General features: G+C 36.8%; 1 pseudogene; it reads right to left on the reverse strand.

Annotated features, from left to right (window-relative positions):
• Nucleotides 1-3,326: 3,326 nt before the first annotated feature.
• On the reverse strand, nt 3,327-26,044 carry LOC110449773 (annotated as a pseudogene).
• Nucleotides 26,045-26,289: the final 245 nt, after the last annotated feature.

Consider the following 26,289-nt stretch of genomic DNA (forward strand, 5'->3'; position numbering starts at 1 on the left):
ATTTATAGTTCCCTGATGACACCTGTATACAGTTTATTTATAGTTCCCTGATGACACCTGTATACAGTATATTTATAGTTCTCTGATGACACCTGTATACAGTATATTTATAGTTCCCTAAGAACAACTGTATACATTATATTTATAGTTCCCTGATTGCACATGTATACAGTTTATTTATAGTTCCTTGAGGACAACTGTATACAGTATATTTATAGTTCCCCGAGAACAACTGTATACAGTATATTTATAGCTCCCTCATGACACATATATAAGTTTATTTATAGTTCCCTGAGGACAACTGTATACAGTATGCTTATAGTTCCCTCAGGATAACTGTATACCGTATATTTATAGTTCCCTGATGACAACTGTATACAGTATATTTTTAGTTCCCTGAGGACAACTGTATACACTTTGTTTATAGTTCCCTGAGGACAACTGTATACTGTATATTTATAGTTCTCAGATAACTGTATACAGTATGTTTATAGTTCCCAGAGAACAACTGTATACATTTTGTTTATAGTTCCCTGAGGACAACTTTATACAGTATATATTATAGTTCCCTGAGGACAACTGTATACAGTATATCTATAGTTTCCTGAGGACAACTTATACAGTATATTTATAGTTCCCTGATGACAACTGTATACAGTATATTTTTAGCTCCCTGAGGACAACTGTATACAGTTTATTTATAGTTCCCTGAGGACAACTGTATACAGTATATTTATAGTTCCCTGAGCACAACTGTATACTGTATATTTATTGTTCCCTGAGGACAACTGTATACAGTTTATTTATAGTTCCCTGAGGACAACTGTATACTGTATATTTATAGTTCCCTGAGGACAACTGTATACTGTATATTTATAGTTCCCTGAGGACAACTGTATACAGTATATATTATAGTTCCCTGAGGACAACTGTATACAGTATGTTTATAGTTCCCTGAGGACAACTGTATACAGTATATTTATAGTTCCCTGATGACACCTGTATACAGTATATTTATAGTTCCCTAAGAACAACTGTATACAGTATATTTATAGTTCCCTGAGGACAACTGTATACAGTATGTTTATAGTTCCCTGAGGACAACTGTATACAGAATGTTTATAGTTCCCTGAGGACAACTGTATGCATTATTTATAGTTCCCTGAGGACAACTGTATACAGTATTTATAGTTCCCTGAGGACAACTGTATACAGTATATATTATTGTTCCCTGAGGACAACTGTATACAGTATTTATAGTTCCCCGAGGACAACTGTATACAGTATATATTATAGTTCTCTGATTACACCTGTATACAGTATATTTATAGTTCCCTGAGGACAACTGTATACAGTATATATTATAGTTTCCTGAGGACACCTGTATACAGTATATTCATGGTTCCCTGAGGACAACTGTATACAGTATATTTATAGTTTCCTGAGGACAACTGTATACAGAATTTATAGTTCCCTGAGGACAACTGTATACAGTATGTTTATAGTTCCCTGAGGACAACTGTATACAGTATTTAAAGTTCCCTGAGGACAACTGTATACAGTATATATTATAGTTCCCTGAGGACAACTGTAGACAGAATTTATAGTTCACCGAGGACAACTGTATACAGTATATTTAGAGTTCCCTGAGGACAACTGTATAAAGTATATCCATACGTTCTCTTGATATACTTTATACAGTTGTCCTCAGGGATCTATAAATATACAGTATACAGTTCCCTGAGGACAACTGTATACAGTATATTTATAGTTCCCTGAGGATAACTGTATACAGTATTTATAGTTCCCTGAGGACAACTGTATACTGTTTATTTATAGTTCCCTGAGGACAACTGTATACTGTATATTTATAGTTCCCTGAGGACAACTGTATAAAGTATATCCATACGTTCTCTTGATATCTTGAAACTTCACGTTCAGATTCTTGAATATTCATGTAAGGTTTCTTGAAATTCAATTTTGTTCTCAATATTCAATTCAGGATTCTTAAAATTTCGGAATATAAATATTTATTAAAAAGATTGGAACTACCACATTATTTCTAACATTTTCGTGGTAAAAATGGGTAAACAAATATGGTGACGGTCAGAAAAGCAATGTGTTTTTATCATTTCAACTTACGTGTTTGTATGGCGAATGATTTCTCTAGTGAGAGTTTCAGGGAAAAAAAGCAACTTGAAATATTCATAGGGTTCAGCTTTTCCAGGTGGCATATGTAACAAACGCGGAACAGGAACAAACGCTTTTTTTCTTCATTCCGATTCCGGTGAAAACGTCCTTAACCACGGACCTGGCATGGTATTCTCCGGCTCTGACGTAATTATGACGTCACACTTTGATATTTTTACGTCATATCCCTCAGGTATGACGTTATATAACATAGCAGTGTATATCCTAAGCGGGACTCAATATGTAAAATTGAATATGTTTAATTCACAGTCGCGTATACACCACATCGGCCCCATCGGCCCCATCGGCCACATCAGCCCCCCGGCATATAATTTCTTTTAACTGCCGGGGGGCCGATGGGGGCCGATATGACGTCGCGTTAACTGCCGGGGGCCCGATGAGGTGTCCTGTTAAGGGAGATCAGATAGGCCAAGACAAAGGACTTGGGGCGTTATGGGTCATAGAAAATTAAAATTTCAGCTTAAATGTATTTACCAATTTCTGTTATAAACATGACATTGGGAATATCTTTCTTGGTGCAGATTTTCTTCAGTGCGCATGCGTAGATGCTTAACCATGGCAACAAAACGGCGTTGATATTCCAAAATAGCCAAAATATGATCTATTTGGACAGTTAGCATGCAGAAATGAAAGCCTCCGCATGTGACAAACAAAACTTCCTTTCTACGAATGAACACTGGAATGACAATGTTTAAAAAAATTTGAAGAGCGTTTAGTTAATTTGCTTCAAAATGAACAATTGTTAACCCAATTCCGTCTTTTCGTATTGCTGAGTTATCTTCTCTTGGGAGCAGTTATTGATTGTTACGTCACTTGTTTGTGAGAGTAACGTCATCAATTTTTGAGAAAACGACGTAATTTTCTCACACAGACCAATGACGTAACAATCAACACCTGCTCCCAAGAGAAGATAACTCTGCAATACGCAAAGACGAAATAGCGCACAGCAGACGATATTCACGCATTTTATTATGAAAATGCGGGTTTATGTCTCTCTTTATAATGCCATATCTCCTAAATAAGTTGTCGAATACATCTGAGTTTTCATATTTGCGCACTTTACTTATTCCAGATTACTAATATAACAATTATTTGTATATCCCCATGTGAACATGATAATGAAAATGCATTTCATTTCATATTTGAATGCCAACTCAATAATAACATTAGAATGCAATTATTACAAAACATTTCTCAATATGGTATAACTGTTATCCCTGATCATTATAACCTTAAAACTTTATTAAATGGGTGCATAATATGCAGCACTGATGTCAACATATACATTTTACAACTTATAGATTTGATATGTAATCTCACTCACAATCAAACTAAACACTGAAAGTGTTGCTAATATTTATAGTGTCACTTTGCAGATCAATATGTATACTGCTGTACATGTACAGACATACATTTTGTATATATTTTATCTATCTTCACAACATCTCTGGGCCTCTGGATTTGAACATATTACGGAGATCAAGTCTGTTGATATTCATTTTTATTTAGATATACGACATATGTTACAACCCTAAGTAAGTAAAGTGATGCAGACAGCGGTTAGTCATCAGACTTGGGGATAAAGTTATGTACATACATGTAATTGCTTTTTCGAATGTTTAAACAATGTAAATAAAAGATATTCTGACATTTGATACAGAAGTTAAGTTAAAATGTAACATGAAAATACAACGGAGAAACACATTTTACTTCTCAGAATATGTTACTCTGAATTAAATTATATATTAATAAAACCTCAATGATAGCTTATTTCGATATAAATGTTAGGCAAAAACAAATATGTATGCTTTAGCAGGGTAGGTCAGGAGAGATCTTTTTATATTCTTTGATAGGGCTCATTTAAGAAATTACAAAAATCACCAAATATAGGTATTCAGACCAATTGTATTCATTTTTAATTGTATTTGTAGGTATTTTAAATGATTATATGGTATTTAAATTTGGTTTTTGAAACCAGCCTATGATAAAGAGAGGTGTCATAAAGACGCATACGATTTTCAGTGTGTTCAAATAGGACGTTACAACAGTGAAATAGAATTGCTAAGGTCAGAGGTCAAAACTAGGGTTGGTCGGGTTACCTGAAACACACATTTGTTTGGCCTTATATTGTTATATTGAGTTTTTCATTAATTGGAATTTTGCAGTTATATCTTGTAATTACGAAAATACCTACTACAATGTACGTGTAACAATTACATTCCACCTTTTTCTTCTTTGTAATTTAATGATCAATATGACAATACGGTATAATCTATTATCAGTATACTGGGTTTTAAATAAACAAATAGAAGTATTTGAAGTATTTAACCTTGTTTTCATCGTAAGATGGGAAGGAACTGGGTTATTAACTGTAAAAAATCTTCCAAGTATTGAAATTACAATTTCTTTTATTTGGTTGTTACAGTAAAGTCTAAATTTTACAGTTTTTAAATTCATATTTATCATATATTCAAGGGAAGTAGGAAGTTGTTCTTATAAGTCATGTAAGTCACGTGTTACAGGTTTACATAAAAAAAAACAATAAATAAGGAACCAGCATTACGATAAAAATGAAAATAAAAATTGAAACCAAGATGCATATGTACAAATAAAGCGTATACTTCTTACAAATAAAACATACTGCCATGCATTGTGCTTACATATATTGATTACAGTATACACATGTACAACATACAACAGCGTGCACTAGTATTACTTGTATAATACAATGACTAAGTCATATACAATGTACATGAGATGACAAACATTCGTTTAAGCACGTAATTTTGATACAAAACACCCGTAAGCATCTCTCAAAAATGAACTACGAACACGTACGACAAAAAGGTTATAGAATGATTACCTTTTATATGACTGACATAAGTGGGGGTTTTTTTTAAAAAAAAAGGACCTTCAAATCATTAAAATAAAACACAATTATAAAGATGAACCCTTCATAGTTTAGTATCAAGCTCTGTGTGATTTGAGGCGGTAGTGTGTGCATTTTTACCATTCTCATTCATCTAGCTCATTGTCACGTGGCTTCCTTTTCCTGCAACTCAGATGGTCGTTCATACCGTCGAATGTAGGACATATTGGTATGAATGAGAAACACTTAACTTTTTTGATATATTTAGTGACGTAAGGAAGGTCGTACTGTACGTTACTCTCCATCGCTTTACCGTTAGAATCATACATGTTTTCCCGCCATTTCTTGATCCCGCGCTCTTCGGAAGTACCTGGACAAAAAAGCATCATCAAGGAATTGTACATTCGTGAGGCTTTGTTGTTAGGGATGGTGAATAGTCATTTCATTTTTCAATTAGTTATCGTAAGGAAACTTTAAAAACCGGGGAAACCGTTAGTGAAACGTTAAATATATTGATGGTACATTTTTAAAAGGCCCTCAAACTAAGATTAACCCTTGTTGTATTTCATGTTTCCTCACACTGACTCGACTCACCTGGGACCAAGTTGTCAAGGAAACAGCCTAGAAACCCACCAACAAACATGGCGGTTCCCAGAAGTACATTCAGCACCTGGTTCAACTCGGAATTACCTACAACAAGTATAACATATAACTATATAAAACACATTTTGCACGTGTTGTGACGGGATATCACATTCAACATCAACAATACATTGTAGCACTCTCGGTCGATTTTCTTTCAAATTTCATTTTTTTAAAGATTATTTTGTGTATCAAAAGGCAAGGATATTGCATCACGATATCACACTATATGTTCAAGTTTGATATATTTCACAAACACAAGAAAAATCACGTCAAAAATTCTGAAAAAAATCTGAAAATCAGTGGGAACAAATGTTCTGTTAAGACAGATGTGTACATGTATTTGGCATACAAATGTTGACTGTATTTGCTTCTATTTTACGCATTTTAATTTCGTGCACTGACTTATACTGTACTTTTTAGCGTCGACATTTAAGAATCAAGCATAAACCAAACCGCATTTTTAATTCTTTGCAACTGGAGACTAAAGCTACAACACGTGCAAGACCAGGTGTTCCGGAACGTTAGCGTGTTCTTCTTCGTCGATCATATCAGCCATGCAAACCCAAGCATGGACGCGTTGTTAATGTTTCCTTGATTAACGCACACGACACTTATTCTATAGTATCAGTCCAGTTCCGAAATAAGATATAATACATTCAATAAGATATAATACATTCAATAAGATTCATCAGTTTGGAAATATATGATATCAAAGTTTTACTTTCTACAAAAACAATGTACGCATTACGTTGTACATAAACGTGTCGCAACGTGTCAAGACCGACTGGTCTCTTTGTCAAGCTATGACTGACTGAGCGATTTGTATTTTTTACTTGTACAACGATATGACGAAATTGAATATTTTGTACGTCACTCGACCCGGGTCGACATTGAATGTGTAGAAAGTAAAACTTTGAAATAATATATATTACCTCTTAACAGGGACAGTATATACACTATACGTCCCTGCTTTTAATCAGATTTTTTTTTAGTAATTATACATCGCCAACAGAATACTTCTAAATGTCTGACGTGGGTTTCTGAAATCTCTAGATTACACAATCATTATGCTTCTGCAAAGGAGATATTTCGTGTGCTTTGAAACACTTTGGTGTAAAATGCGTATAACATTTTTCAGATAATATGACATGTAACAAAATTCTATGTTTTGTTAATTTCCGTCTATTTATTTTACAGAGGAATAATTATATGAATCAGTCAAAACAATAAGAACCCTAATATATTACAAATATGCTTGTATAATGTTGTTGAATTGTTGAGAAGTATCAAATACTTTGCAGTAGCGTGAGTGTGTCTGCCTTGGGTGTTCCGATCTACTGGGAGTTTCCTCCCCTTTTGCCACTAAAGGGTAAATATTCAAACATGAAAGTGATGCATTAACAAAAATAATATGTTCATGGAATGACGTGTGTTATACCGGATTCTGATAGTAAATAACCTGTTTTTATAGCGTCTGGGTTATCGGCTATCCACTCCGGCACCATGAGACCTAGGATGATAGATATTGCCAGTATGGTGAGGTTACGTGTGGAAGACATGTCGGTGTACTGGAGTGTGGAAATCCCCACCATGGCAACCATCCCGAACACCACCGTCAGAATGCCACCAATAACTGGATCCGGAATTAGTGTCAAGACGGCTCCAAATTTACCTATGACCCCGCACACCACCAATATGACACCGGCTACTTGAAATACTCGTCTGCTTGCAACCTTTAAGATAAAGATATAGAATTCCATGTTCCTGAAGAATTTATGAAATGCATTATGTATGCATCAAGTATGTACTATTCGAATTGAAAGCATAAATTGCCCAACGTTTTGTGAGTTTTTACATTACCAACACCATATGTAGCCACGTTTTATTATCTTTTTTTTTTGTCACTTATATCGGCATGATGCCGTTAATAGATGTTACAAATGGAGAACAGAATGAACGCAGATACTATTCATTATAAAGAATGGGGAAAAAGGTGGTCATAAAACGTGGTATCTCAAAAAGAAGGATAGACCTCCTGAAAGTATATCACAATTGTTTCCCAAGTACCATGCTTTTCGAATAGTATACTGACCTTTGTGATGCCTATAGCCCCGATGTTGGAGCTATATGAAGTGGTAGCGTGACCCGCCCCTACTAGACCCGACAAAACGCTGCAGAAGCCCTCCATGGCCAGTCCGCGGTTGATGGCGTGAGGCGGAGGAGGCGTCCCACGTGAGATTTTGGCGGCAGCAAAGTAGTCCCCTATCGACTCAATGATTGACGAAAGGGTCGCGGCCAACATTCCGACGTAACCGGCGGCCGATACAGTCGGGGTTCAAAATATGACTGTAAAGTTAACAGCGGTGGGAGCTACGTAAACACCAATAACCGGTGGCCGATACAGTCGGGGAACCAAATATAACTGTAAAGTTAACAGAGGAGGGAGTTACGTAAACACCAATAACCGGTGGCCGATACGGTCGGGGTACCAAATATAACTGTAAAGTTAAACGAGAAGGGAGTTACGTAAAGAGCAATAACCGGCGGTTAATACAGTCGGGATACCAAATATAACTGTCCAGTAAACGGAGGTGGGAGTTACGTAAAAACCAATAACCGGTGGCCGATACAGTCGGGGGACCAAATATAACTGTAAAGTTAACAGAGAAGGGAGTTATGTAAACAGCAATAACCGGCGGCCGATACAGTTGGGGTTCAAAATATGACTGTAAAGTTAACAGCGGTGGGAGTTACGTAAACACCAATAACCGGTGGCCGATACAGTCGGGGTACCAAATATAACTGTAAAGTTAAACGAGAAGGGAGTTACGTAAAGAGCAATAACCGGCGCTTAATACAGTCGGGGTACCAAATATAACTGTCCAGTAAACGGAGGAGGGAGTTATGTAAACAGCAATAACCGGCGGCCAATACAGTTGGGGTTCAAAATATGACTGTAAAGTTAACAGGGGTGGAGTTACGTAAACAGCAATAACCGGCGGCCGATACAGTTGGGGTTCCAAATATGACTGTAAAGTTAACAGGGGTGGAGTTACGTAACAACAATAACCGGCGGCCGATACAGTTGGGGTTCCAAATATGACTGTAAAGTTAACAGGGGTGGAGTTACGTAAACAGCAATAACCGGCGGCCGATACAGTTGGGGTTCCAAATATAACTGTAAAGTTAACAGGGGTGGAGTTACGTAAACAACAATAACCAGCGGCCGATACAGTTGGGGTACCAAATATAACTGTAAAGTTAACAGGGGTTGGGGTTACGTAAACAGCAAAAACCTGCGGCCGATACAGTCGGGATACCACCATCTGATGACTACTAGGTATAAAGTGTACATCTTACTAGCTTGCATTCATCATGAAAGTATGTGAAAATTCATTATAATTACACTTCACGTAATTAAAGCGAGGCGTCAAAGTAAAATAGAGAGAAATTCATCATGACTTCGGAACAAAAATTGTCATGAAAAGCAGCAGGTCGCGAAATCGTAGCATATATCAAATGTGTTATCTGTTTACATACTTGGATAGGGGATGATCACATGTGTAATCTATATACATATATGGATAGGGGATGATCACATGTGTAATCTATATACATATATTGATAGGGGATGATCACATGTGTAATCTGTATACATACATGGATAGGGGATGATCACATGTGTAATCTATATACATACATGGATAGGAGATGATCACATGTGTAATCTGTATAAATACTTGGATAGGGGATGATCACATGTGTAATCTGTATACATACATGGATAGGGGATGATCACATGTGTAATCTGTATACATACATGGATAGGGGATGATCACATGTGTAATCTGTATACATACATGGATAGGGGATGATCACATGTGTAATCTGTATACATACATGGATAGGGGATGATCACATGTGTAATCTGTATACATGCGTGGATAGGGGATGATCACATGTGTAATCTGTATACATACATGGATAAGGGATGTAGAACCAGGGCATGCCGGACAAGACCTCTAGTCTGGAGTCTGTCCGAGCGTAGTAGGACGGGGCGTTCTTGTCGTTGGGCAGTGTGTCCGTAACAGTCAGTATGTGACACACTAACCATCCGATACACACACTGATAATGACCTACAAGGGGATATCAAAAATTGTATTTAGATTTCATGCAGAATTTATAACTAGGTTATCTCCCCTTAGTCATGCATCCAAGTTATTAACATTATACATGTAGGAGATTTTTTTTAAATGATTTAATATTCTAGAGACGCGAGAAGGGGACAGTCTAGTAATAAGATGTATGCCTTTTTCTTACAAAAACACGCCGTGTCAAGTTAATATACCAAAATATAACATCACTTACTGATAGAAAATCTTTCAGTTGACTTGTTTAATGATATTGCAAGTTAACTATCACACTATCATTATTTTATGAGACAATTCCTACGACATATACATACGGGCAGCAACTGGAAGATAGGAAATCTTGTGATATGACATTTCCTGGACAACGAGAACGACGGTAAGGGTACTTGGACACGAGCCAGGAAAAGTGTAAAGATTGCGATGAGACAAAACGTCCTGCAAAACCAAAAGTTGTTTTTTTATCATTTGAACGCAACTTGAATAAGCACGGTATTAACACTGTCAGAGGGTAAACATTTCAACATAAAACTAGACCATAACATGTCAGGAGGAGAACATGGTGTAAACAGAAACAACAGACACAAGTTTTTGTTTTGTTCACGCCCGTGAAAAATATCGTTAGTATGCCATAATATGTACAGTATTCAGCAGTAAACAATAAAATAAATACATTGTGTTGTTTGGTAATGACAGCTGAATAAGAATGCCAATGTGCCATGAACACTTTCGAGCTGTGCTATAAATGATTTACTGTTTTATCTATACAGACAGTATAACCTACAGGCTGGCTATACCCCAGTGGACGGTGTTGAAGTCTGCGGCTACTCCAGTCAGAGACAGGCCAATAAGTGAGATGGTCGGAGCGATAGTGAGGGGACCGATGAACCTGAGGAAGAACCCCATCACTCCTGTACAGCCGAGTATGACCTGGGTCAAGGACGCAAGAATCAGGTTACCTTGGATCTACAACGAAGGGAGACAACTCAAACGCTCATACATTTCATTATATTGCAATAATTACTATGCTGGTTTTGTGACAAGATGTTGTCCTCGATACACCAGGGGTAACGCTCACTTCCGCTCTCCTCTCTCCTGGAATGTGCCATAGCGAAAATGAAGGCACGCGACTAGCTTGTTAACTGTTGGTTAATACATAATTGTATCTGTCCTTTGAATATTACAGAGGATCGACACCTAACTTCAAAGCAAGTCAGTTTTACCGTTACGCGACAGACATATTCTCTGGATGTTAAAATCAAAGGATCAAACTAGTCTTCTCGTCTCATCCACAAAGCGGTGCGCACTGAGCCTTCGATTTTGCAATTTCATGTGCCATGGGCATGGGTGCAGGGAGCAAATGTGAGCGGAACCCCTGGAGTATCGAGGATAATAAAATGCATGCATATTGGCTAGACACTCTTTATCACAATAAATTAAATGCAAGATGCCCGTCCAACCGAAACTACCCCTTGTTCACAGAGTCACTGATCAATAAAGGTTACGAAAGAAACTTAAATGATTTGTTAATGTAATCGTAAATGGTAATGAACGTTGATATTACAACAGCCCGATCGAGTTCGATGTTACATGTAGTATGAAAATCTCGAAAGGAACCAATAGGTGTCTAACATCTTTCAACCACCTGTACATTGCATTTTTTTCTTTGCTTCCTTTCTTTAAACTACTAATAATTAATATTAGCTTTAACTGTTCCTGATGACCTCCCAAACCGTGGCCTGTCCATGTGTGCCTAGGACAAACCCAAATGGCCTTATCATCACTAAACTCTGTCGTGATGTTATTCCCTAATACATCAGTCACAATATTTTTAGTCAGATAATTGGTGACTTCAGGAATATATAAAACCAAATATTTTGATATCGTAATCAACATAATACTAAAATGCGGATTTTTTTAAGAAAACAAAATTGTCGTGTAGATGTTTTTTAAGGAATAGCGTGATTAAAGCAAAAGGAATGTTTAACTTCAGATAGTTTGCAATTGTAGTCTGTTGTATACATAAAATCGTACGCTTTCTTGTAAGATTACAACGAATACAAACCAATGATGACAATTTATAACACCTTACGTACGCACAATGTGGTGGCAGGTTCATGTACATGTACCCCGTCACTGTGGTTACATGTATGGCAGGTTATACAACTCTCATTTAACAGAGCACAAATAACATTAACGACTTATTTACTTTGAACAGTGTCTTAAAATAAAAATTATTGGAATTTATTACATACAATTCACACACGACTTGACCGACACAGTATATATATCTCGGTGCGTCAGGATACGAGGGCCATTCAATTAATTCCGTCACCACACAGCTCCGTACGAACGGGCAATAATAGCGAATTTAGCGCCTTGGCGAACTGCAAAAAACATTTAAAGAACAATGCACGTGCAAATGATCCGACATCATCCGACAAAAATTGAACAAGTCATTCATTGTTGAATGGTATGCACTCGTGACTAGTGGCTATACTTGTCAATGCCTACATCAAGTCTGAGACTTTAACTGAAATACGCTCCTATTACCGCCAAACAGATACATGCAGAGTTGCGCAGCATAAAAGGCACCTCTGGTCAGGTAGATGGACAAATTCAAGAACGGCACAGTTAACATAACAGATAATACACGGCCAGGCAGTCCAGTTGTAGCTTTGTGACCGATGGATCACCCATTATCTGACGATGAAAAAAGGCAAACGTTTGAAATGTGCTGAAGATGAATTGAAAAAGTACGATACTTTCGACTCAAGGACGCTATCCGAGTTACTTACAGAGGACGTGACATGAGTGTATAACTTTGAACCCCAGAGGTGCATTGATAACAAGCAATAGGAGTCGGGAAATCAAGCGAGGCCAGTGATTGCAAGACCTATAAAAACGCCAAGAAAGGTTTGTATGCCCGTAGTTCAGATACCGTGTAGGGAAAGGAAGCATATCACTTCCAAGTTTTAAATAGATTCTAAATGAAAAGGCGTCAAAATAAAGGTTTAATGACACTTAGCTACGTAGATCACGACAATGTCTCATTCCACAAAAGACAATGTAGTACAGGGGTTTTAAAGCAAGAGAAGGTACATGTAGCACAGATTGACCAACCACCCTATTCACCAGATCTTAGTCCCTATGACTTCTGCCTGGTTTTTTTACTAACGAAAATGCATTTTTGGAATGGGATGCTTCAAGGGTGCTCTTGGCAGTACAATCTTCCAGTGTCTCCCCGGTATATCAAGGGGAGACTACCACGCAGCGTTTACGTCATCGATAGCAAGAGGAGGGTACTTCGGAAGAATGTAATACAAAGATCAAACCAGATACAACGTTTTTGTTATTCTTGACATTAGTGACAGAATGTATTGAACGACTCACATAAAAGAGCAAAATGGCCATCTTAACTGTAAATCCTGTTTATGACATATATTATCAACATTACGTTATATCACCAACCAGTAGCACGAAAAGAAACCCTTATGAAAGTCGAAGAAATACGAGAAGCTGGGAACATCTTTGGGAATACATGTCGTGATGGGAGAAGGCGATGTCAATTTGCTGTAGTGGTTCAGCGCTATCCTTTTAACAAGTACAAAAAAATCTTCCGTTGTAACAAAACTGTTTTCAAGTGGAGCAGCTGACTTGACTCAAAACTTGTGTTTGTCTGAGTTGTTGAAGCGTGTTGTTCGAAAGGTGAAGAAGTGGATTTAGTAGCGTATTCTCACGACAAACTGTGATATTGGTTTGGTTTAGTAATGTTTCACGACCTTTCAACAGCTATGGTCATATAAGGACGGCCTCCCTTGTGTGCAAGAGGCATGAGTGTAGTGTATGCGTGTGTTTTTTGGGATGCTGTGATTTGTTCGTGTTTGTCTCCTTGTGATAGCGCGATGATATCGATGCCGACTTTATAGTGCTACCTCACTGAAACATACTGCCGAAGACACCCAGCAGGACGCCCCACCCGGTCACATTATACTGACAACGGGCACACCAGTCGTCCCACTTCTAAATTGCTGAGCGTTAAGCAGAAGTAGAAACTACCCTTTTTACAGACTTTGGTACATATGTATCGGCCAGGGGACAGAATTCAAAGCCTTCCTCACAGGGGCGAACGCTCAACTAAAGGCCGAAAGTGAGGCATTGTCAAGGGAGACATAGGAAGAAGAAAGATGTTTAGAAAGAAGAGAAAAGATAAGATCCCAAATTTTGTCGCCTCTTACGATCATGCAATGGGGACAGCAGGTGCAATTCTTACGCCCTAACTACAGAACACAAACTGTGATAACACAGTGACATAATAGATAAATACTAAAACAAACAAGGACCTAGTCGTCCACAGTCATATGGACATTGTAAACGATAAAGGAAGTCCGGGTTTTTGTAAGATAAAACATTTAAACAACCTTCCAAATGGATGTATCTTCAGAAGAATAGTACTTTTATCCTTCATTTATTTTATTAATAACCAAATGTTTCATGTTCAGTTCATGCTTATGAATCTAAATGCGCAGATAATTCTTCCTGTAAGACGCGGTTACAACGTTGTTCTACATGCATGGTTCGATTGTGTTTGGTATAGATTAGTTCGCTGTGAACCTCTCCCAAATCAGTAACTATTTTATAGCTCCTTTTCTTTGCGATCATCTGTAAACATACTTATTTAAGCGCAATCAGATTTTACCACATTATTGATTTGTAACAGATTAGTGCGTTGATGATTGGCACACTACATGTATTTAAAAGAAAATATATTTGTGCAATCATAACTTAGCGCAATATATAATTCGCGAAAACAACTAAAATAAAACTGTCGGTAAAATATGTACGTTTTTATTATATTTTCTCTGTTGACGACAAACATGTAGGTTTTCTTTACATAACGTAAAGTATCTGACACAAAGACGTAGTTATGTAATAAATGCGCTCAGCACGTGCATTCAATCCTTTTTATCGTCTGGCTTTATTGTTGTTTGGATACATTTTTTCGTGGACTTTACACAGCTAGCATTGATCAACAGTCGACAAGTGGCTGATACAAAGGTAAAATATTTGTCAAGGGAGACATTAGGAAGAAGAAAGATGTTTAGAAAGAAGAGAAAAGATAAGATCCCAAATTTTGTCGCCTCTTACGATCATGCAATAGGGACAGCAGGTGCAATTCTTACGCCCTAACTACAGAACACAAACTGTGATAACACAGTGACATAATAGATAAATACTAAAACAAACAAGGACCTAGTCGTCCACAGTCATATGGACATTGTAAACGATAAAGGAAGTCCGGGTTTTTGTAAGATCAAATATTTAAACAACCTTCCAAATTGATGTATCTTCAGAAGAATAGTACTTTTATCCTTCATTTATTTTATTAATAACCAAATGTTTCATGTTCAGTTCATGCTTATGAATCTAAATGCGCAGATAATTCTTCATGTAAGACGCGGTTACAACGTTGTTCTACATGCATGGTTTGATTGTGTTTGGTATAGATTAGTTCGCTGTGAACCTCTCCCAAATCAGTAATTATTTTATAGCTCCTTTTCTTTGCGATCATCTGTAAACATACTTATTTAAGCGCAATCAGATTTTACCACATTATTGATTTGTAACAGATTAGTGCGTTGATGATTGGCACACTACATGTATTTAAAAGAAAATATATTTGTGCAATCATAACTTAGCGCAATATATAATTCGCGAAAACAGCTAAAATAAACTGTTGACGACAAACATGTAGGTTTTCTATTCATAACGTAAAGTATCTGACACAAAGACGTGGTTATGTAATAAATGCGCTCAGCACGTGCATTCAATCCTTTTTATCGTCTGGCTTTATTGTTGTTTGGATACATTTTTTCGTGGACTTTACACAGCTAGCATTGATCAACAGTCGACAAGTGGCTGATACAAAAGGTAAAACATGTTTAAACTTGGTATCATAAGTACAATCTCGTTTATTATAACACGTGATAGATTAAATGTCCCCGAAACGGTTAGATATCTTTTGGACTACGACATAATCTTAACAACCGTAAAATGTGTACCTGTATGTAAACACTGCAGAAAAGCAAAATCAGTTTACTTCCAATAACAACAAACCCGGTCTAATCTTACGTAACATGCATGTGCATAACCCACCTCTCTCATACGGATCTGCCAAACCTCGTCCTTGTCAACTGCAATAGATGTCCCGTTGACACTGACTCCTATAAATCAATCAAATACGTTGATAAAATTTATGCAAACCTAATGCATTATTATATGAAGCATATCGACATACAACACTGTTCAGAAGAAAGCAATATTTCAATTACAAATTTGGAGAGAGCCACTAATTCTTTATAGATATTGATGATAGAAAACGCGATTGTAATCTAATGATGTGTCAATGGTGTCTCATCATTATCGCGTCTGTTATATACCGTCGTGGTGATTCTGTCAAAATTATCTATTCCACTCTCTATTGTTCACAATTTAGTTATTTCATCCACAATGCTACATGTATCGAACAGGCCCGGGATTCCTAAGGGACAACACATATTCCTAAATGTGTGAAATTCATTTCATCGATATGTAAATAACTCGATTTAATCAAATTCCTTTTTTTTTCATATATTAATTGATACATTTTCGTTAGTAAATAACATATATTTTTGCTGACATTCGCCTACATGATGGAAATAAACACACATGTAGGATGTACCCTTTCAGAACGTACCATCGGAGGGGTCTGTATCACAGCTCCACTTACTAAGAGACATCATGGCGACAATGGGTGCGATGAAAGTATGAGAACCTCCCTGAACAATACCCAACCTAAATATGGAACAAAGACATTTTCTTATCACTCAATGTCGGGGCGTTGGTATCAATCTCGGACAAAATACTGCGAAATCTTAACTTAGATATCAATATCGCTAAAATGTGATATTTCTTGGAACATGTTCACCATTAATAATCTCGTCTTCATCATCTAAATTGTCATCTGATTGACCATCCCTTTAAAACATAAACCCTTAAAACTGTTTCGACTGCAAAATCAATACGGATTCCATTGTCGTCTATCTTGTTCATTTTTGGAACACTCGGTAAATGCAATTCATCCCTGGTTCTGTTTCCAGGGCTTTCCAAAAAAGGCCTTAATAGCTTGACTGATATGGATATCAGACTATTGTAGGTTTAATGCCTCAATAACACCCCAAAATAAGAAATATATAACATCTATACGTATATCAGTTATTTTTTCATCGTCCAGAACAGCATGTTATTGATGTGTTTTAGCCTTCATTGGCGCTGTTTCGTTATCACATAATAACAAAATGCATGAAGATATTATCAACTCTATAGTTTTTACCTTACGCCAAACGTTGTTTGCAGGATAGTAGCCAGACCGCACATAAACATGGCGATACTGAGAAGTTTGGCTCTTACGTCACTCTCATCCTCGGCACAGATCATACCGGCTATGATGAAGGGGATCGACAGACTACTGCCCAGACACAAGATGGCTTGCTGAAAGAGGAATGCTCGCTTAAAGTTTTAGACAAAGTGGGATACCTGTCAGTAATTTAGTTGGTAGTTTTTTTTATAGATGGTGCTATTTTTACCTGCTGCAAATAAACCAGTTAAACATTTAAAAACTAATGGAGATGTTGTAGTAACTAAAACCACACCAAAAACATCACCGATCATTAATTACTCTATTTACAATGAAGCGTAAAGCGTTTCATCCGGTCGTATGGGAGAACGTTATATCGGAGTTCCCGCCAAGATGAATCGAAACTATAAAACATGAAGACGAAACACTTTTAAGACAAATATTCATGTGGTCGCACTAGTCACAAAAAGCCATTGCATAATATGAATAATTGTCATTCTTAACAATTAATATAGCGTACAGCGTTTTCCCCGCGACCTCTGACCTACATTAAACATTGACCAATCATATTGCTGAGGTTAAATGTACATGTTTATATGAGGCTTCCCAGATAAACATTGAAAATATTGGTTTGTATTTCATGTTTTGCCTGTTGTTAAACCTATGTTTTAACATCAGGAAACTCGCTAAATTAGTATAAAATATCAGAGAAGATATTTTTGGCACGAGCATATACATGTGTTCTATATTAAGGAATTCCATAGCACTGCTAAAATGGTAACTTAGCATATGATTATTGTTTTTTTTTGTTGTTCTGGCATGGCTTGAACTTTAACAAAATCGTTACGGAAAAAGGACATCATACCTTGCTAAACTTTTACGAAAATACATAAGAATGAAACAGACAAAGTACAATCAACCACATTGTTATGTTTGTAAACTTTCATCTCGACCGGACTAGACTAGGATTCGAACCCTTGACCTCAGTTGATAGCACCGTGAAGGAATTGCGGAACAATTTTATTCAAAATGAAAAAAAGGTGAGGTTACTGTTAAAATATCCCAGATTAATTCTCTATGGTTTTACTTGCAGTGGGACAGGGCTCCTGAATTAGTTATAAAATATTATATAACTGAAACAAATATAATCCTCCATACATGATTATATATTTATTCACGTAACCTGGCTAAAGAGCGTTAACGCATACCTGTAGACCAAAGAGGAAACACAGATGAATCGGAGGGACGTCCTCTATCCCATAGAATGCATTGTTCTGTTGTGGTGAGTCTGGTTCTGGTGGTACGTCCACCTTCGCTGTGTCAACCTGCCGGTCGTTGTCCTCCATATTCTCCTGTCAGTACCTCTCTGCAAATTGTCAAATATTCACGATACCAGGAGTGTTTTGCTATTGCCTTCAGTTTGACTCAAAGAATTGGGGATGGGGATCAAATTGAGGATGGGGAGCAAAATATATTTTTTTGTACAAAATGCCCATCGACTCACCGATCTCCCGAGTATAATGTGGTGCAAATCCCTTCACTAGTAATGAAGGAGAAGGCTATATAAGATTGAGTTCCATTATGGACTTTGCCCTTCGTCCACAGGTAGGACATGTTTAAGCACACGGATTTTAAGACATTTTGAACATGTTATACATGTGATTTGCAAGTGGAATTTGTAATTCCTTTGAAGACATTATAAATTGAACTGTATTATTAAAACTTTCTATCATTAAGTCATAACTTTAACGATTAACTTCACAAAATAGAAAGGATTTAAGTCACTATAAATGTCACTTATAATTAAAATGTAGTGGAATTGGCGTTTACGTCAGTTTCCACTGCTAAAGGCAGAGAAACACATCAAGCATTATATAGTACTCTCTGTTTGCATTTACTTAAGAGATTGACATATGATTTGGTATTAATATTGTTTAAAAAATCAAGTTTTTAGCTTTAATACACTTGGACTATCGTTCCAAATAAATTCATATCATTCAACAGCGTCTAAAATATTATGTTTTTCTTTTCTCGTCAAATCCGGTGCATAAGTTCACAAAGTACTTCAAATTATTATCATTAACTGTTTTCAAACTTATAGATTCCCATGATGACAACATTTGCACAGGTAGTAAACTCTCAGGCCGTTCAAACTTTTGACAAATCTTTAGAAATATCACAGAAAGAGAGCATCGTCATACAATACACGATTTCACCTGTTCCTGTCAATTAACCACGCGATACTCAGAGCGGTCAGACGTAACAATAGCCCTGGTTAAATATCAGCAGGTCAGCTACCTTGACATTGCTCTAATGATCATGGGATCGCCTCCGGCTACCACACACAAGGGTAAACGACGTGTGCGTGGCATAGTTTAATGCAAACTAAACAATTCCTCTCATTTCTTCCCCAATTAGTGCAGTTTAACCATGTTTAATGAGTATGAATTATTTTTTGTGGTATCAGGCTATTATAATTGCAGTGAACTTGATTTGAGCTGAAAAAAATGTCGAATATGATTAATTCATTTTCTAAGCACCTACTCCCAATTATGAATTTGAATAAACATGACATATACACAATAGGTTTAGTTAAAATAACACACATTGGAGCTTTCGCCATTCCATCATTGTGATTTACTGTTTTGGAGGTACCAAAGACCAAGGTTGATATATCAACACATAGATTGTACGTTGTAAACTTTCCCTCTGGAACTTCAGTAGCCGCATGCATCTAAGACGAAGGTACGACACTGGGAATTATTTCACTAGAGGTTACACTGGCATACGATACAAGTTCGATCAGTAATTTACATCAGATGTAGGACTATGTGATCTAGCCACAACACTATAGTAATATTCCTAAACAATTAAACAACGATGAACTAGAATTACCTCAATCTGTGTTTCTATCCAAGATCAGCTTAGCTGGTTTGAACCGAGTCTGGTTAACAGTTGGATTTGCATCTGACTTTGCATGAGCGGACAGGGCGCTGGTTGTCTGCATTGTACCGGTCTACATACCGCGTAGCTGTGGACAAGGCAAATTAGTGATCCACATTGTATAGGGTCAGTAAGAGCAAGACATCAGTGGTCTACAATGTATAGGGTTGGAATGGGCAAGGCATTGGTAGTCCACATTGTACTTGGTAACTTTGGACAAGACATTGGTGATCTACACTGTACTTGGTCGCTGTGTACAGTTCATAGATGGTATGCATTGTACTGATTCACTGTGTTCAAGACATTGGTGCTTAACAATGTACCAGGTCACTGTAGACAATTCAGTGATGGTTATCATTGTACTGGGTCACTGTGGACAATACATCGATGGTTAACATAGTACTGGGTCACTCTAGACAGTTAACAGTATACTATGGCACTGTAGACAATACATTGGTGATTTACATTGTACTTAGTCACTTTTGACATGATGTTGATGGCGTACATTGTACGCGGTCATTACGGACAAGGTATTGATGGTTTACATTGTACGGGGTCACTATACACAAACCATAAGTGACCCTCATTGTACGGGGTCACTATGGACAAACCATAGGTGACCCTCATTGTACGGGGTCACTATGGACAAACCATAGGCGACCCGCATTGTACGGGGTCACTGTGGACAAGTATTTAGTGGTTAACCGTGTACTGGGACACTGTGGACAAAACGCTGATGGTCTACATTGTACTGGGTCACTATGAACAAACCATAGGTGACCCCTTACTGTACGAGGTCACTGTGGACAAAACGTTTATGGCCTACATTGTACTTGGTCACTGTTGACAAGGAAAGTTTGATCTTTCTTGTACTTGATCATTATGGACAATACACTCTCTCGTCAATGATACAAGACTTTGATTGCCCAACACGTTTTCATGTCGCTTTATAAGAGATTTTACTGGTTCGTATTAAAATAAAAACTCAACTCTGAAGTATTTTAGATATTGTTTTTATTGCTAAGATTTCTTTATATAAATGTGAAATAAAATTATGTAAATTAGCTGGTATAAACGCATCCTCACTTATTTATGCAGACACTACTGTCAATATTAAGTACCTTCATGTTTACTGTACACTTTTTACAGTTTTTACGCATTCTATCTAGTGTCAAACCTTACCAACTGTTTCGCTACACATACGCTTTCTCATTGCTGTGAAACAGAAATATCTAGGGTGGCGTCATATTCTGTTTACTGTGTTATTATAGATTTAAAGAAAAATATATCCATACACGCAGACAAAGTTGTATAACTAATGGTCATTATGATAATTTAAAATATGTTACATGACGGATACCCAAAATGATTTTCGCAAATTGTTTTTTAAAGACTTTTAAAAGATTTGCAATATCTTAAAATGTCTTGAGTCATAAGCGATGCTAGAAATGCAGTAACAGCCATTATTTAACAGTTTCGTGGTTTCAGAAACCTGATTAGCTAATAAACAATCAATTACACATAAAATCATCAACACTAGACCTAGTTTTACAGTACATAGCCAGAATCGGTGATTTAAATTGTATACGTAGGAAAAGATTAGCAAACAAACCTTAAAAGTGTACATGTATTACATCAATTTTAGGGGTTAATACCCCCAATTACAACTTGGAAATGAAATATTAATGTTACTTTGGTAGGCAAGTGTTATTGGACTGCTTTCAGCAATTCACAACTAGGAAAACACGGATAACAGGTAAAGTTTCTATTAGATTCTAAAAACAGTTCGTTTCAAATGATATCATGACTGAATGATAACGAGTTTAACCCTTTCACCACTGTAGACCATAATAGACTCATCCATATCAATGTATGGTAGAGTCTACTAAAGTTACCTAGGGGTGAAAGGGTTAACCCTCTTCTTCGATATTACTTTGAATAGTTGGTTGGTGTTTAGATTTGTCCAAGAACTGAAATTCATCTCCGATATTTAAATGACAATAGGGACACATATTGAAGACATATAATACCTGACCATCTTCTATTATGTACAGTAAAGGGTTCATGATTTACAGATTATAAATATATCTTTATCGCTGTGTTTTGTGTAGTTTAACCCATGTTTAGAATTCATTTTGAATAGGGAGTAGACTTGACCTCCCGAGGAATTTGTGATATCGCTGTATCATTGACGTATAATATTGTCTGGTGCGTTTATGTAAGTTTAAAGTAAAGTAGAAGATGTGAACTTGGAATAGGATAAGAGGTATTCCATGAGCCAGATACAGTGTAGTTTCAAAAAACTCTTCGATGGAACAGTGAACACCTGCACGCTTTATAGGATTATCGTGAACTGATCGGTCAAATGTAAACAATAAAGTTCCAACAAATGACATGTTTTTGCCATCTTACTTTCGTACACTGATAACATTATGTATTTTCGTCTGGTACTTACAGCCAATACAAAATTAATGGATCAAAGGAATATTTCATTTTATTTCAACTACATGAAGGCCTAGTTCGACTGTGTGTCGTTGTTCCGTGTTTTACTATGCACCGTTTTGCATGCTGCACTGACTTTGTCAATGAATGTTTAGCGGATATCTGTAGAAAATCAAAGGAACGACTTCAAATATTTTCGTTTTCCTTAATTACACTAGGTTCAGTAGGGATTTGTAAAGTTTCTTATGACTCTACGTTTCCCGTCTTCACTCTGCAGGGAGTCATCCCTGTATCAGACGTATGTTAGTCCAAAAACTAACACGACGTTGAAGACAAAGTCCATCGCCAATTTCTGTACTTTCTCGTGGAAATGACAAAACTAATTTGGTTAGAGATTGGCATAGCTGGTGTTGATCACAGGTCAACACCACAGTCAATTTTGGAAGATATTTCAAGTCCCGGCATGTAGGGCGTAAGAATTGTACCTGCTGCCCCCATTGCATGATCGTCAGAGGCGACTAAATTTGGGATCTTATCTTTTCTATTCTCTTTCGATTTTCTTTCTTCTTCATAATGTCTCCCTTGACAATGCCTCACTTTTGGCCTTGAGTTGAGCGTTCGCCCCTATAAGAACGTCTTTGGGTTCTGTCACCTTATCGAGACATACTAAAGTCTGTGAAAATGGTAGTTTCTACTCCTGCTTAACGCTCAACAATTTAGGAGTGGGACGACTGGTTCGCCCGTCGTCAGTATAATGTGATCGGGTGGGGTGTCCTGCTGGGTGTCTTCGGCAGTATGTTTCAGTGAGGTAGCACTTTAAAGTCGGCATCAGTTCTGCGCTATCACAAGGAGACAAACACGAACATATGGCAGCCCCTAAAACACACACGCATACACTACACGCATACACTACACGCATGCATCTTGCACACAGGGGAGGCCGTCTTTAAATGACCATAGCTGTTGTAGGACATTAAACAATACTAAACCAAACCAAATCAAACATTACCATTTTATTTTGTTTCTTTTTAAAAACTTTCAAGTGTTTTATATCAGTATAATACAGCAAGTAGCCATAAACCTGTTATAACACTCAAGCCTGTACCCACAAAGTTATTGTATAATAAACGGGTCCTTTATGCACTGTTTTACTACTGGGTTGTTATGCATGTTCTGAACCAATGTCTGCTGGAACTGCCATATATAACTTAGCCTTGTATCTTGAAACAAATGTTTTGAACAAAATTTCAGGTATAATCATCAATAAAATAAGTATTCTGTACAGATTTCAACGGAATATTGTCCGTTGTTGACCTACAAATAGTACATATCCGTACTCTGTGATACATGTCTAGACATGGATATAGCAAGTGGGTAAATGTCTCGATCTTAAGGACATCTTTTTTTTTTGTATGTAGGTTTGATAATACCGCGACGGTCAATGATATGGTTATTATACCTGTGTGTAGTATTATACAGCTTGTTATCAATAGATAAGATTATAGTAAGTATTCTTTAGCATTCGCTGGTGATATTTTTTTTACCTTTCTCTCTTCTCCGTCGTTTTTTCCAATTTATGTAACCAATGCTCTTACTTTCGTCGGAAAAAAACTTAATCTTCATTAGTATCCTCAACAGTTATAAAAATGCGCTTTAAAAAAACTTTCCATTTTTTGTTCGACCCAATAAGTAGTAGTATTAAATTTCATTGTTTAAACAACATTAGTGTTGTATTCTATTCCCGCTGTTCTAACAACACCATGTGTCCCCTATAATGGCATTTACTAAACTTTTATTTCATTTCCATAAATGTTAAAGCCATTGTGACAAGTATGACTTATCACACTGCTTTATGCTTGTAATGGATACATCTGTCGATCATAATAAATGTATGCGAATATGCATGCATAATTTATGTTTAATGATGTTTGCATACATTCTTTCAATCAGCGGATTTTATAAACGATCACATAGTATTTCTTTAAAACCGAAAATTTAAAACAATTAACCTTAAAACACAGCTACCCTGACCGTCTGCACACTTCCTTTACCAGCGTATGTCATCTACAACGAAGGTATGACACTGTGGGGATACTTTCACTAGTTCAATCATTAGTTTACATCAGATATAGGTCTTGTTAATCTTCAGCTTTCCGTCAGATTTATCTAATCACAACACTCACTAAAGTTCCTAAGAAATAACCAACGATGTAGTAAAATTACCTCAATCTGTTTCTTTGTCCAAGATCAGCTTGTCGCCATTGCGCATTTCGTCTCTATTAAAATTCCGTCAACGTGTGTGTAGTCTCACCTTAAACCTTTACATACAAATCACACTGTGTTTACATAGATATCTACCTTTATAAGAAAAATAAACAAGGCGGATTTTATAAACGATCGCAAAGTATTTCTTCAAAACAGATAATTTAAAATAATAAATCATAAACCAATTACGGTAATCCATTTTTTACATTTTAAATGGAAGCAATACCAATCGATGTAAATCTTGCACTTACCTCTTTTAATTATTCCAATACTGACCAGGTGTAAATCAGTTACAACCTTAGAAACCGAATCTTAGCTTGTGGTTTATTCATTCATTTCTTTATTCCTCCAAATTGGAGAGTTACATGTAAATGTATAGCGACATAAATATGAATAGATACAGAAAGAGAAATCATATGTAAAATAAAGAAAAAGGAGATATTCTAAAGTGGACAAAACCAATGTATGTAACTAGACATATAAACCACTCCAGGCTAGTGCACAAAGCAAACAAATATGATTACAGAGCTTCACAAATATATGATGGAGTATAATGATAATGATTATAAACTGTATTGAGACGAGTCTACAAAGGAACGCAATATATACATGTATATATATACGTGAACCTTACTGACATAAGGGTTTCCATGTACAATCATGTTAGAAAGAGATTTGAATTACATGAAAAAGGTTAACAGACAATATAAGGATATTAGATCTACTGAAATGTTAGAGCTGAAGCTCTCTCCGCAAAAATCAGTCTCGGATAAAGGAAAACATTACATGATCCTCTCCCAGGACGAGAGCAATATCGTTGGAGGGACAGCCAAGTACATGTATAGTGGAAAGCTGTTGTTCCCTTTCAGCTTGATCTAAATACACATATACATGATCGCAAAGTATCTCTTCAAAACAGATAATTTAAAATAATAAAGTAATACCAATCGATGTAAATCTTGCACTTACCTCTTTTAATTATTCCAATACTGACCAGGTGTAAATCAGTTACAACCTTAGAATCCGAATCTTCACTTGTGGTTGTAGAGACGTTTAACACTACGACTAAACCGTACACACAGTACCCACGAACTTAAACCGACAGGCCTGCACCTGTTATAGCATATGCCAGCGGTTTGAAGAATAGCGTGAATTATTTGCCTGATCGGTTCGATACGGATATTGCCGAGTGTGCTTAGCCAATCGGATTGGCTCTGTATGTAGCACGTGTGATACGTGTCAGCGTATCGGGTACGTGGGTTATTTTCTAGCCGCCTTTCCAGCGCGACGGTCATATTAAATTTTAATAATATCTCTTTTGGCAGGGTCACCGGATTAGCGTAACGTGGATATGGTAGAGTAATCTCAG

Source organism: Mizuhopecten yessoensis, unplaced genomic scaffold (genome assembly GCF_002113885.1).
Source record: "Mizuhopecten yessoensis strain PY_sf001 unplaced genomic scaffold, ASM211388v2 scaffold4819, whole genome shotgun sequence".
NCBI classification, from domain to species: Eukaryota; Metazoa; Mollusca; class Bivalvia; order Pectinida; family Pectinidae; genus Mizuhopecten; species Mizuhopecten yessoensis.